Source organism: Hemicordylus capensis, chromosome 1 (assembly GCF_027244095.1).
Source record: "Hemicordylus capensis ecotype Gifberg chromosome 1, rHemCap1.1.pri, whole genome shotgun sequence".
Taxonomy (NCBI): Eukaryota; Metazoa; Chordata; class Lepidosauria; order Squamata; family Cordylidae; genus Hemicordylus; species Hemicordylus capensis.
Window position 1 is genome coordinate 152,131,146 of NC_069657.1, and position 15,704 is coordinate 152,146,849.

Below are 15,704 nucleotides of genomic sequence, written 5' to 3' on the forward strand. Positions count from 1 at the left end.
TGCAGAAAAGTATAAAACAGGAGACTGCCCATCTGGGGAAAAACATTATTCTTCAAGCCTTTTTCTGGGAAACATTGCATAGAAAATTGGCAGCACTTCACCAACAGGAGATGAGGAAAGAGGGATTCTAAGGACTTGCATCACTATGACATACACACCCAGTATAAGACAAAAATACCATGCAGATTAAATTTTTAAGTACTCCCTGTATTTCTTATATCAGCAAAAGTAAACAAAAACTCTTCAAAATTTGGCCTGCAATGGATTGTTGAACACTAATTTAGCAGTAGAAGTAAAACGGAAGGCACTTTTTACCTTTTACAGTGAGCCAATATGCAGAAATTCAACAGGCGCAGCATTTTCTAACATGGAGATGCAATGTTGTGAGGAAGCTCCATCTGTTTAATTTATGCCTCCCATGCTATGCTGGTCGAAGAACAAAATAAAGACTATGCTATGCTATGCCTCCCATGCAAGTTGCTAACAGAGAAGTCCTACTAGAGAAAAAGTGGCAGCACCAGAAAAAAAGAATAAACTGAGGGGACACAGAAAAGATACAAGTGCATTCCTGCAGCTATGCGAATCTAACTTATGTTGGGTTTCTGAAAGAAAACTAATGATGTATTTCACATCAGTTGCGGAGAAGGGAAGCAATACTGGTACATCTAATTTACATCTTGTACTTGCAGAGGTGCACTTGGGTAATATTGGATCCTGGACCTAAAGGCCTTTGGAGGGGGCCCGCTTGCTGGAGCCCTCCCCACTGCAAGTTAAGCATTATCCCCCTACACGCACATAATATGTGTGAAAAAGAAACTCACAAGAATGTAAAAATATAAAACAGGTATATTTATGCAAATATGCAGAAGCAGAAACATTTCAACATGCAACTTAACATATTCCATCCCACACATTTCTTTCCCCACTCCCCATTCTGTCTCTAAAGCACCCAGCAGAGATCATAATCACACTCTGCCACCCAGCGCAGTGCGGGCCAGCAGCAACCACACCACCCAGTACAGACTAAAGAGGATTTGGGGGTCCCCAAGGGGTGTGGAGGCCCTGGACTTCAGCCCCAAAGTCCAAGCGTAAGAACACCACGGTATGCTTGTCTATAATTGATTGATAACAGAGTTTTCTAAATAATCAGTGGGCAGAAATGACATAGCCAGAAACTAATGACAGTGTTTTCCCACTAGGCAACCAAATGTAAAGTTTAAGTTGTATCTTTGATCAGGTCATCTTAGAACTTTTGTTTCCTGTGGTGCTTTTTAGATTATCCACCAGCTCTGAGAGAAGCTATTGAAACACAAATAGCTGAATACACACATGCACACACTCCCCTACTATGACTATGTTGCAGGCATGACTCCTTCAGAGATCCCCTGAGAGATTAGCAATTGTTGATGCAGATGAAGTACTATTGGCCTGATCTAATGTATCTCGGTCACAGAGTCCATATATGAGATAAGGCGTCTGATAAGGCAAAATTGATTCCACAGGCAGAGGTGAGAGTCAGCATCTTGGAGATTGCAACGGAAATGCTGACATTTAGGAACTCAGGCATTCATAAACAATGAGTCCTCAACGAGAGAGCGAGAGAGAGAGGAAAAGACATTTAGGTCTGTGGCAATTCTATATCAGATGGGGGAAATGAAATGTCAGAAATCCATTAATCCAAAGATGTTCTCCGTTCTCAGCAGAATTTTATTAGGTTTGAATTTCAGTTGGAAACAGCTTTGAGGCACAAATGAAAGTAATAATTACTGTGTCTCATCTTTATTCTACCCCCACCAACTACACAGCATACATGCACATACACACCAGTGAGGCACAAAAGCCAATATTGTGAAACAAGCTATCTACCTGAATGGCACTTGGGAGATCTGGCTGCACTGCATAGTTCAGAGATGCACCACTTCTTTCTGGCATGATTCTTGTGCCTTTGACAGCTAAATGCCTAGCAGAAAGGCAGCAGGCGAAGCTCACCCATTACTGACTCTCCATGCTGGAAAAACTGCACTCACCTGTGGAGTCTTATGCTGCTGTTAAAAGACAGGAGTATAACCAGGGGGGAAATCAGTAATCTTAGCCATGGATTGATAGGGGGCTTTGGACAAGTCATTGTGCCTCTATGTCTCATTTGTCCAATCAAACTGCTTTGGGCAGAGTACAGCTGATCAGAACATAAGAACAAGCCTGCTGGACCAGGCCCAAGGCCCATCTAATCCAGCATCCTGTTTCGCACCGTGGCCCACCAGATGCCGCTGGAAGCCACAAGCAGGAGTTGAGGGCATGCTCTCTCTCCTACTGTTAGTCCCCTGCAACTGGTACTCAGAGGAATCCTGCCTTTGAGGCTGGAGGTAGCCTATAGCCCTCCGACTATTAGCCATTGATAGACCTCTCCACCATAAAGTTATGCAAGCCCCTCTTAAAGCCATCCAGGTTGTTGGTTGTCACCACATCTTGTGGCAGAGAATTCCACAAGTTGATTATGCATTGTGTGAAAAAATACTTCTGTTTGCTGGTCCTAAATTTCCCAGCAATCAATTTCATGGAATGACCCCTGGTTCTAGTGTTATGGGAGAGGGAGAAGAATTTCTCTCTCTATCCACTTTCTCCACACCATGCATGATTTTATAGACCTCTATCATGTCTCCCTGCAGTTGTCTTTTTTCTAAACTAAATAGCCCCAGGTGTTGTAGCCTTGCCTCCTAAGAAAGGGGCTCTAGGCCCCTGATCATCTTGGTTGCCTTCTTCTGTACCTTTTCCAGTTCTACAATGTCTGTTTTTAGATGTGTGACCAGAATTGCACACAGTACTCCAGGTGTGACCGCACCACAGTTTTGTATACAGGCATTATAATATTAGCAGTTTTCTTATCAGTCCTCTTTCTAAAGATCCCTAGCATGGAATTGGCCTTTTTCACAGCTGCCGCACATTGAGTCGACACGTTCAACAAGCTGTCCACCACAACCCCAAGATCCCTTTCCCAGTCAGTCACTAACAGCTCAGATCCCATCAATGTATACTTGAAGTTGGGGGTTTTCGTCCCAATGTGCATCACTTTACACTTCCCAACACTGAACTGCATTTGCCATTTTGTTGCCCACTCCCCTTGTTTGGAGAGATCCTTTTGGAGCTCCTCACAATCCATTTTGGATTTTAATACCCAAAAGAGTCAGGTATCATCTGCAAATTGGGCCACCTGGCTGCTTACCTCTGATTATAGATCATTTATGAATAAATTAAAAAGCACTGGCCCCAGTACAGATCCCTGAGGGACCCCACTGCTTACTTCCCTCCATTGTGAAAACTCTCCATTTATACCTACCCTCTGTTTCCTGTCCTTCAACCAGTTAGCAACCCACACATGTACGTGTCCCCTTATCCCATGACTGCTCCATTTTCTCAGGAGTCTTTGATGAAGAACTTTGTCAAAAGCTTATTGGAGGTCCAGGTATACTATGTCAACTGGATCACCTTGATCCACACACTTGTTGACACTCTCAAAGAATTCCAAAAGGTTGTTGAGGAAAGATTTACCTTTGCAGAAGCCATGCTGGTTCACTCCCAGCAGGGCCTGTTCTTCTGTGTACTTTACAATTTTATCCTTGAGGATTCTTTTCATCAATTTGCCTGGAATGGACGTTAAACCGGCCTGTAATTCCCCAGATCACCCCTGGATCCGTTTTTAAAAATTGGTGTTATATTAGCTACTTTCCACTCCTGCGGTACAGAGCCTGATTGCATGGATAAGTTATATATTTTATCAAGGAGGTCAGCAATTTCCCATTTGAGTTCTTTGAGGACTCTTGGATGGATGCCATCCGGCCCTGACGATTTGTTAGTTTTCAGTTTTTCCAGACAGTTTTGAACATCATCTCTTGTCACTGCTATCTGACTCAGTTCTTTAGCCTCCATCCCTGAAAAGCCTGTTTCAGAAACAAGTATATGCTCAGTATCCTCTGCCGTGAAGACAGACACAAAGAACTCATTTAGCTTCTCTGCAACCTCCATATCCTCCTTAATAATCTCTTCCACTCCCTCATTATCCAAAGGTCCAACCATCTCTCTGGCAGGTTTCCTGCATCTGATGTATTTAAAGAAGTTTTTGTTATTCCCCTTGATGCTTTTAGCTAAATGTTGCTCAAACTCTCTTTTTGCCTCCCTTATTGTCACCTTGCATTTCTTTTGCCAGAGTTTGTGTTTGTGATAATGATGACGACGACGATGGATGGGATGAGGAGGAAATCAGCAACTTGTTGCACAGGGCTGCTGTGAAGACAAAAGATACGTGGATATAGATATATAGTAAAGGTAAAGTATGCCATCAAGTCAGTGTCAACTCCTGGAGTGTCAACTCCTGTGGTTGTCTTTGGTAGAATACAGGAGAGGTTTACCATTACCATCTCCCACGTAGTATGAGATGATGCCTTTCAGCATTTTCCTGTATTGCTGCTGCCTGATATAGGAGATTGTTTCCTATATTGGAAACAAACACCTTAATCTGTTACTTGTCTGGGAAACATACCAGCAGGGATTCGAACCAGTACCCTCTGGCTTGCTAATCAAGTCATTTCCCCGCTGCACCAGAAACATAATTATTAGTTTCTCGATCTCTCATCAGATCACTCTCATTTTCAATATTCTGGTCTGATATATATTGATAGAAGTGCTATGAATAAGCATGGAAGTACATTAGGGAAATTTAGGATTCTGCCCCTTATATCTTGGCTTCACCAGTCTTTCCCAAAGCAGTCTCCATGGAACTCTACAACTAGATTTCTCAAAGGGTATCTTCCCATCCACACCCAGTTAAAATTTAGGAGCAAGAAATGGATCCATCCTAAATTTAAATCCAAAATAAATTATAGATTTTTAATGAAGACTGTAGATAATGCAACTTTTTAATTATTTATATACATAAAAGCAATTGTAGTTGTATTGTTCTTCTATGGGCTCACTTAAACATAAGAACTGAGGTAGAGAAGAGAACTTGCAACTCCATCTGAATCAATTCGGAGAATATATGGGATGGGAGCATTAATGTAAAATATTCCATTATTACTTTTTCAGAAATCTCACAAAGGGGACATCACGCACTTTGCTCCTTCTGTGCCCCTTCTCCCCCAACATTTTTTTCTTGGTACCACTACTGGGCAGGGCAAATCTGAAACCAAGAGGATCTTATTAGCCATGATAGAAAATTGGAATTCCCATGTTGTCAGGGGTCTCCTCTGGTGTTCTCCTCTAACAGGGATTATCAGATGTTGTTGACTACAACTCCCAGAATCCCCAGCTGCAATGGCTTTTGCTTGAGGATTATGGGAGTTGTAGTCAACAACATCTGGAGAGCCCTGTTAGAGGGAACACTGGTCTCCTTCCAGATTCTGATCCAAAGGAGACCCTATCAGAGAAGGAGGGGGAGCCTGTGCCAGCCAGATCCCTGATCCCAACAGCTCTTCAGAGCCCTCAGGTCCAGAGCAGCCAGAACCACCCGAGAGCAGCCCGGGAGCACTGGGGAGTCAGTGCCCCCCCCCGGTGAGCCTCTTGCCCCATCCTCAGAACTCCCTCCATTGCCCCCAAGTCCTCAGGAACGGAGGCAGTACCATGCCAAGGCTGAGTTGCAGCTCCAAAGGCAGTGCACTGCCCAGCTCTTCAGGGCTCCTATAGGAACATAGGAATCTGCCATATACTGAGTCAGACCATTGGTCTATCTAGCTCAGTATTGTCTACACAGACTGGCAGTGGCTTCTCCAAGGTTACAGGCAGGAATCTGTCCCAGCCCTATCTTGGAGATGCCAGGGAGGGAACTTGGAACCTTCTGCTCTTCCCAGAGTGGTTACATCCCCTAAGGGGAATATCTTACAGTGCTCGCAGATCAAGTCTCCCTTTCATACGCAACCGGGGTAGACCCTGTTAGCTAAAGGGTCAAGTCATGCTTGCTTCCACAAGACCAGTTCAGGCACTTCCTCTAGAGCTGGACTGGTCTCAAGAACCAGGGTTCGGCCTTTGCTGGTTTTATAATATCTTCACTTGGTACCAGGCTACCAGCCTTTTGCTTGCTTCAACAGCTCTTTTTGTAAGCTTGTGCCTTCAGCTGCCTTGTGGCTTCTCCTGACCGAGGCATGGACAGTATTCCTCTGAAGAACACTTGCTTAGGGACAAACCAAGTGGGGGAATCTGCTGCCTGCTTATGAGCTGGCCACGCCTAGAAATGAGATTTTGGACTAGATGATCCAAGGTTTGATCTAGCAAGGTTCTTGTATTCTTAAGTTAATCATAATGACTACATGTCCTATTGACTTCAACAGGGCTGAAGTGCAAATGACTATTGATGGGCAGAGGCCACAGAGTTCATGAAGCTGTATTCTGCAGCTGCTTCCTGAAACGTATTTCAATATTTCTGCAAAACTAACTCAAGAACTAGGCTCAGCAATAAAGCGTTTGGAATAAGCAAAAATTGAATAATGCTTTAAAATGCTTATCTATTAGATGAAATAACATCAGTGCAAACTGCTGTTATTTTGAATGAAAAATAAGAATTTCCTTGGGCCTTCCCCACACCCCCAGCTTTCTTGGCCCAAATTTTGACTGGTCATGGGTCGGGGGTCTGAGCAGCCCAGTAAGTGTCTTCACTGCAGTGAGCTAGGTCAAAGCGAAGATTATGCAGTGTCCTGCTAAGGTTTTCCTAATAAATACATGCATAGGTGAAAACTGGACAGGATGCAAATATTGGAGGGAAGGTCTTTAATGTACTCAAGTTTCAAGATTCAAGTTTCAAAATTTTTCTCTCTGAAAGCATAGAAATTAAAAAAATGACATTAGGCAAAATATTGAAATATTTTCTTTCCTGGAAAGACTTTGTTGCACAGCAAGAGAATGGCCCTTTGTATGAACGATCAATTCCTACATGCCTTTCAAAACAAAAACCCAGTGAAAACTCCTTTTGTGTAAAAGATGTCTGGAACCAATGATTCACACCTCATCCAGCACTAGTGAGTATGTGCAAGCTTCTAATCAAGGACTCTGCTCTGTGTGTGTGTGTGTGTGTGTGTGTGTGTGTGTGTGTGTGTGTGTGTGTCTCCATATCCCTGGGGCAATCGTAGGACAGAGGGCAGATCCATTGGCCTTGTTAAGGATATCCGTATGCTACTGAAAAACATGGCTGCCTTTCAGTGGCATGCTGTGGTGAAGGTATTACACCTGGACAATTAATCAGCTTTGTATGCATGGTAGAGTCTTATAGACACCCGCAACTGGCATGGATGGGCAGTATCTAAAATACAAGTACTTAAAATATGTATTGTCAATACTTTTGTATTTTATATTTTGTATCTAAAATATTTTACAGAAAAGTATTTTGTATTTTGTATCTAAAATACATTTGCTCAGCTTTTGGATTTTTAAAATACATTGCCGAAACCAAAATACATCTCAACCACTCATTGCTTTGCTTTCTTGCTTCAGGAGCTGCCTTTTTATTGCCTTCTTCACAGGGTTGCTAACCAACCTCACAGGGTTATCGTGAGGGAAAACATTACCATGTATACTGCTCTGGGCTCTTTGGAGGAAGAATGGGATATAAATGGGCCAAATCTGAAAATCAAAGGGAGGGGAAAAAAGACTGTCCCTGTGAGTAAAATGAAAAATGAGGGGTGAGGGTGGCATGGGAGTCCATGGGGAGGGAGGCAAGGCAGAAGGTGAGGGTATCCCCTAACTCACAGCTCCCTTGCTTTAAAGTTTCTCTAGCTGCAATGCTGCAACTAGAAACCTGACCTAACCTGAAGAGGCCAGAGTTCTTCTGGTCCAGTCTCTGTGTAAATTTGCAACTTGCCTAAGGCTTAGGCAGGCTGTTTTGCATAGTAATTTACAAATATCTCCCTGTCTGTGTCCTCTGTTGTTTACTGTGGCTGACGAATGGTAGCAAATTTCCATTTCTTTTCTCTCTGTGAAATAAAGCATCAGCATACCCCCTGTCTGAAGTTTACCTTTAGAGAGCTTTGTGTTGAGATTGCTGGAGGGCATGCAGAGTGCTTAAATGGCTTTCCGGGTTACCTGGCTGTGGTGAGAATGGACACATTGAGGTGATTCTCACCATCACTGAGAGTTGGCAGGGAGGGCAAAAGGGGAAGGCTGCTTTTAACTCACCTTCCCCCCAGATGACCAAGTCCCAGATCTTTGGCACACCACCCATGTGCCCAGATGAGCAACGCTGCAAGGGGGAGTGTGGTGCAGTGCATGTGTGGTGCATTGGGGGATTCCCCCATCTCTGTGTCTCCTTTGGCTGAAGCCTGAGGACACCCACAATACCCATCAGCTGGGTTAAGAGTGCTCTTGCACCCTTAACTTCAGCTAACAGCCAAGTTTAGTAATGGGGTCTGGCTGCATGGGAGCGCCAGGATCCGCGAGGATCCCAATGCTTCACACGACCAGCCTAACCCAGGCTGGGCTGCCCTAGCTTGGGTTAGGCTGGTCATGAGATCTGCCTCATATCACTGTGGGACACACAGAACAATACAGGAAATCATGCTTGCTTAGACTGGATTAAAAGCTACTAAAGTTTTAAAAGCCATCTTTTTCCTTACAACAGCCTGTAAAGTTGGAGGGGGGGAAGGGAGGGATGGAGGGAGCCACCCTCATGGGAGCAGATGACTCTGTGTACAGTATCCCAAGTTTGTTTCCTCCCATTTTATCCTCTCAACAATCCTTTGAGGTAGGCTAGGCTGAGAAATAGTGAGTGTCCAAGATCACCCAGTGATCTGATTGAGTGAGGGCTTTAACCTGGGTCTCCCAGTCTTCATCCAACAACCTAAGCCAGCGTGGTATAGTGGTTAGAGTGCTGGACTAGGACGGGGGGGAGACCCGAGTTCAAATGCCCATTCAGCCATGAAACTAGTTGGGTGACTCTGGGCCAGTCACTTCTCTCTCAGCCTAGCCTACTTCACAGGGTTGTTGTGAAAGAGAAACTCAAGTATGTAGTACACCGCTCTGGGCTCCTTGGAGGAAGAGCGGGATATAAATGTAAAAAAATAATAATAATAATAATAATAATAATAATAATAATAATAATAATAACAACAACAACAACAACAACAACAACAACAACAACTAAACCACATTGGCTTATGGGACTTCTTTACTTTCAGACTTCTGGTTGGACTGCTAACGAGGCTGCATGCTTCCCAACAGGGGAGACCGAGGAGGAGTTATTTGGGGGGGTTCTGAGCCTTCATAACCCCCCACACCACCCTGGATTAAAGGGTTTGGATCAAGATTGACCACTGCATCCCCCGGAGCCTGCTCCTTATCTCAAGGCTGCGCTGGAAAGTACAGCTTTGATTTAAGTCGAGCGGTGGGGGCTGGGATTCATCAAGCTACACGCCTTCATCGGAAATCCAATGGACAGAAGCCGGTCTGGCGTCCAATTTCTTTCAGTTTGGATTATAATTAATGGTTAAAGTTCAAGAAGCTCACCTCTCAGCGTGATTAGTGATAAATTCCTGAAATTTTACCTGCTTTTGCTGTAAAGATTGGACAGATCTCAAGCCAATCCTGTGAAGTTGTCGTAAGTCTGCCAACTGTAAATTAAGGATGGGTATTCAATCTGTGTATTAAATGCTGGAATTTAAAAATTGAACTGATGGCTAAAAGTTTTAAAACTTAAAAAAGCAAAGCAGTAGGAATTTTTTTTTTTAGTACCTTCTGAGAAAGTTTAACTCAATGAACAAGTGATTTGCTGTTTGCTGTTGAATATATCTATCTAAAGTGCACCAATTAGAGCAAGAAGGCGGATTATTGAACCATGGGAAAAATTAAACTGGCGGTGATAAGATAGAAAGGTTGCGGTCTGGAGCTGAGTTTATTTGGGAAATAATTCCAGGCCTCTACTTTCTTGGACAACAAGGAGGCTGAATCTTGCTGTAAGAGCTGTGTTGCTGGAGGAGTTGTAAATAATGCAAAAGGCAAAGCAGCAGAGCCAAACACAGACCCAAACACAAATTAGGAGACTTCTGTTCCAAACCCAGGCCTGGGTGAAGGCAAAATGTCTTCAGAGTTAAATGAGACACTAGTTGCTATGAAACAGTTACTAGAAGCTAATACTGGCACCCTCGAACAAGTAAGTCAGGATATACAAACACTTAATAAGAGAACATCAAATATTGAGGAGACAGTGAAAAAATTGGCGGAAGACAACAAAGAAATTTAAAAGGGTGGAAAGCCTGGAGCAAGACATGGGATCACTAAGAGATGACAGGGGAAAATTATTAGATCAGATGGCTTTGTTGGAACTGAGGCAAAAAGAGCGTTTCCTGAGGTTTAGAGGAATCCCAGAAAAAACTGGTCAAGATATCAAAAAAGTGCTTAGGGAGGAACTCGCATTACTTTTGGGAATTTCAAGTGAAGAGATGGAACAGCAGATAGATGCAGCTTTCCGTGTGAATTCTGAATATGCCACAAGAAACAAATTATTTAGGGACTGCATGGTTCAATTCAACTCCAAATCAACTGCAGAGCAGATACTGCAAGCACATTTTGCCAAAGCCCTTACCATTGAAACTCAACAGAGAAAAGTTCTGAAAGAAATACCATCTAGGATTTTAAGGAAACGTAAGGATTACAAATTTTTAACAGATGCTTTAAACACCAATGGAATACGTTTTAGATGGGAAGTACCTGAAGGGGTCTCCTTTTTCTACAAGGGGAAGAGGAATAGATTCACAGAGCTCCTCAAAGTGCAAGAATTTTGGCGGAAATACAAAAAAACTTTAACTTCTGAGCACCCAGTGCCTTCAACACATAATTCTAACTAGCCAAGATGGATTATAAAATAGCTTCATGGAATGTAAATGGATTAAATAACAAAACCAAAAGGGTAAAAGTTTTTCATTTTCTTAAAAAACAAAGCTTGGGCATTGTATGCTTACAAGAGACACATATTAGAAAACAAGACAGAAAATATTTGGTTAATAAGGTCTTGGGACAAGAATATATTTCCTCTGACAAGGAGAAAAAAAAAGAAGGGTAGTGCTTTATGTGAAACAACAATTTGAACCCAAGTTAATTTTTAAAGATGAAGAAGGTAGGGTGCTAGCTTTGGAAATCTTAGTTTCCAGAATCAAAATGGTGATAATTGGAATTTATGCACCCAATGAAAAAAAAGTAGAATTTTATAAATATTCAGAACAGAAGATGGCTGAGTTATTGAATGCTAATTTAGTTTTACTGGGAGATTTTAATGGGGTTGTCTCTACATCCTTGGATAGAAAATCTGATACGTCTGAAAGGAATCTGCAAAGCAGGCTACCTAAAGCTTTTTTTGATTTAGTAGAACATATGGATCTCTATGACTTGTGGAGAACCAAAAACTCAAATGCAAAGGAGTATACTTATTTCTCTGAAAGATACAAATCTCATTCAAGGATAGATATGGTCTGGACATCAAAATCTATTATGCCATGTATGAAAAGAATGGATATCTGGCCCAGAACTTTTTCAGATCATAATGCAATTTGCTTTACATGGAAGAAGAAGGGAACGGTTTCCTTTCTCTGGAGACTGAATGAATACTTGTTGAAAAAAGCGGAAGTTGTGGAGAAAGCCAAAAGGAAGTCAAAGGACTATTTTGAACTGAATTTAAACCAAGGAATGGACAATAAGATAGTTTGGGATGCAGGAAAAGCGGTCATGAGAGGTTTTTATATACAACAAAATGCATACTTTAAAAAACAAAGGAATAATAATAATAATAATAATAATAATAATAATAATAATAATAATAATAATATAGATATGGCAGCTTGGGGAAAATTATGGAAAATGGATTTAAAGTTCTCTGCATGTTATACTCTAAAAGAAAATTATTATAAGATGATGTACAGGTGGTATTTGACACCCAAAAAATTAGCATTAATGTATAAAAATGTTCCAAACAAATGTTGGAAATGTGGACATTGTGAAGGAACTTTTTTTCATATGTGGCGGTCTTGCAGGAGGGCAAAGGCCTTTTGGGATATGATATATAATGAGTTGAAGAAAAAATTTTAAATGACATTTCCTAAGAGGCCAGAATCCTTCCTGCTGGGAATAACGCAAGGAAAGTTTTTCCGAAGAAACTTAACATTTTTTATGTATGCAACCACGGCGGCCAGAATAGTATATGCGCAGAAATGGAAGGACAATGAAATGCCCTCAAAAGAAGATTGGTTGATAAAAATTTTGGAATATGCTGAGATGGCAAAACTTACAGTACTGATAAGGGATGAAAACTTGGAATCTTTTAAAGAAGATTGGAAACCATTCTTACTATACTTAAAGAACTATTTTTCTAATATGGACCTTTCAGCAGGCTTTGAAATTTAGTAATAATAGCAGGTTGGGTAGAGTAAAATCGAGTTTGCAAAGTGTAGGATATATGTTTTGAATTACTATAGCAATGGTTGACTTGTATAGTTAATGAATTGTGCAGATTGATGAGCGGGAAGTCTATATTTACTTAATCAGATGTAACGGGATTGTTAAGATATTGTATAAACCAATAAAAATTTTGAAAAGCTAAAAGAATCTTCTTTACTTTCTTTAGCTTTCTTACAGCTTGGGATCCTTCTGAGTAACTCCTGTAAAACACACACCCACAATTGCACTCAGTGCTTCAAGAATAGCATAGAGACAGAGGGAAGGGGGGGTGGATTAATTGGGATAAAGGAATTTTTCTCCTCCCCATATGATTTGACCATATGATTGCCTCACCATAAATACAACTTGCTGCTCATTTGACTACATCACAACTATAAATTTGCAGCCTTTGTCATGACTAACTTCCAGTTATTTCAATGGGTCTACTCAAAGCAGGATTAACACTGGATACATCCTGTTATGTTTTGATTTCTGTTGACATGTTTTGCCCCCACCCCTATGAAAAAAGCCTGCAGTCAGCCATGGAGGGTGGTGGGAATGGAGAAACAAAGCAAACATAGCAAAAAGAAACAGGATATTATGATATTTTGGAATTATTGATCTGATTTAGTGTTTAAAAAGCTGGAAATACTCCGGTTTTTGCAGGACAAATCCAAGCACATTAGTGAGGCTCTCCACATGAGCAGTGTGGAGAGTTGGATGGGGTTAGGAGGGTAGAGCAGGCCAAGCCTTCACATGAGCACCTGTGGAGCCCTTGGTGGCCGGATCAGTCACCCACACAACTACTGCCTCCATCATGGAGCTGGTAGGGCCTGTGGGGATCGGGGGCCTCCTGGCCCCCAGAAGTCCAGGATGCCTCCACATCCTGGGGAGACCCATGAGACCAAGAGGCTTGTTTTAGCCTCCCTACGGAGATCTCCTCACAACTGCTCCATGGCAACTCACGATCACCAAAATGGGGTTAGCGGAGCACTCACTCCACTAACCTCATTTAAGTGGGGGGACTTAAGCAGGCTAACCACCAGGAGCCACACAGCTCCCAGAGGTTCCCGCAACCGCAGGAACATGGGCTGGGCTCCCTTAGCCCGCTTTCCTGCGGTCATGAGAATAGCCTCATTATGTTGGATGGGTATCCCATTGTCCAATGGCTATTTTTTAGATATAATACAAGTCTATCATCAAGTGGTCCCATAGAACAGTTAGTTTCCTTTGCTGGGATGATTCACAGCCCCCAGAAGGCATGACTTGAGTGATTTATTCTTTGAAAAACTTGTATCGCTTAAAGGAAATGGAAACAAGATTGGATAAGCAATGAACATCTCAAAATTTGTTTCCTTTTTTCAGGCATTGTATTTTGTATTTTAAGTTGTATTTTAAAATACTTGTTTACCAGGTATTTTGTATCTTGTATCTAAAATACATTTGCTCAGGTATTTGGTATTTTGCATCTAAAATACATTTTAGAAGTATTTTGCCCATCTCTGTGAGGTGATAAATGAATGCTCACAACCACTTGGATTCTGGCTGCAAGAGTCTCCAAAGGAAAAGAATTCTAAAGGTGTTCTAAGCTGAGCTTGGTATCTAGCATGTTTTTTGTGAGTGACAGGTGAATGAAGTTCTTCATGTAGAACAAATATATACAACGGCTAGACTCTCCTCCACCACCCCAGCCCATTTCATAATAAATATACTGTTGCATAGTCCTTTGTTGTTGAAGAGACTGCCTGTTTTGGCTCTACGGCACTTGAATGGCACAATAAATTTCTCAGTCAGAAATGATGTACAGCCCATGGCTTCAACTCAGTAATAACTATTCCTTATTACACATTGAACTTCAAAGCTTCGGATACATCAAAAATATGAAAGAAACAGTATGAAAGAACAATTGATCAGTGCAAGCCCACTGTCATATCAATTACTCAGGCATTAATATCCTAGAAATGCAAGCCTATATTAGGAAAAGGAGAATGTGTCAGGGTCAGACCAGGCTGTGGGCAGCTGTACCTGAATCCAGACATGGAGGAGGGCCTATTTTCCAGCCGGGGTCCCAGAGATCAGTAGTGGGGCCTGAGATGTCATAGGCAGAAGAAAATGTTTTATGTGATAACTTCTAAGTGACATCTATGGAATATAAGAGAATATGGTTAAGATATCCAAGAAGCTCTTCCATGTTCCAGGACTGGATAGTTTTTCTGTCAGAAATATTACCAAGTCTGAAGGGCTGTGATCATCTAAATAGAAATATCTGACAACAGATTTGTTAGTTAGTTAGTTAGTTAGTTAGTTAGTTTTGGTTGGGATCACTGATCTGGTTTCTGAAGGAGGTAGAAATTTTTTTTTTACAGCATACTGTATTTGACATCCAAAACTGCATTCTATATATCACATGTATTACATTGCTGGATATACAGATATATAGATTACCTATTTAGGGCCTGCTAGTCATCCTGTTTTTGAAGGAAACTGTTTCCTCAACTGATTCCCCAGTCAAAACATGTTGATATAGCAACTGGATTCACAACAAAAATGGGATCCAAGATTGAAGATAGGTGGTTTTAGTTCAGCTCTCACAGGTAACTTGTGCAGGTTTGGAAACAATTAAAGGCTGCTTGTTGAAGGCTGTGCAGGGTATTTGAAGGCTACCAAGGGGTAGTAGTTCTCTGTCACATAGTGATAAGAGATGCTAGACAACTACCTCAAAAGAGATACAGTCTGGGTTCCTTGCTAGTACCTTCCTAACTTTTGTGAAGGAGGGATTCTCTGAATAGAATAGATTCCTAGTGGATGTTTCAGTGGGCCAGTTCAGACAATATTTTCAATGCATGATTATATTTTATTTATTTACTTACTGGAGCCCAGAGCAGTGAACATGGTTATGTTTATCTCCACAACCGCCATGTGAGGGTAGGTTAGGTTGAGAGATACATGACTGGCAAATGTAACCCCTGCTAACTTGGCAAAGAGGCACCTTTTAACGTGGTGATTCTCTTTATTTAGCAGGGGGAGAGTAACTGGCCCTATCCACCCCCAGCACAGTACCTCCAGTGACTGTTGCTGGTGTCTTTCTTATGTTTCTTTTTAGACTGTGAGCCCTTTGGAGACAGGGATCCATCTTATTTATTTATTATTTCTCTGTGTAAACCGCCCTGAGCCTTTTTTGGAAGGGTGGAATAGAAATCACAGAGAGAGAGAGAGAGAGAGAGAGAGAGAGGGAAATTGTCATCTGAATGGAAAAAAGATAAATAAAGGTTGTGCACATGACCATTTTCTGCGGGCAGGGAGGA

General features: G+C 41.8%; 1 long non-coding RNA gene across 1 annotated transcript; it reads right to left on the reverse strand.

Moving 5' to 3' along the window:
* Positions 1-828: 828 nt before the first annotated feature.
* On the reverse strand, positions 829-15,042 carry LOC128344135 (uncharacterized). The gene is made up of 2 exons (XR_008315690.1): positions 14,845-15,042; positions 829-4,278 (listed from the first exon to the last, which is right to left on the reverse strand). It is a non-coding gene; the product is annotated as an uncharacterized LOC128344135 (long non-coding RNA).
* Positions 15,043-15,704: the final 662 nt, after the last annotated feature.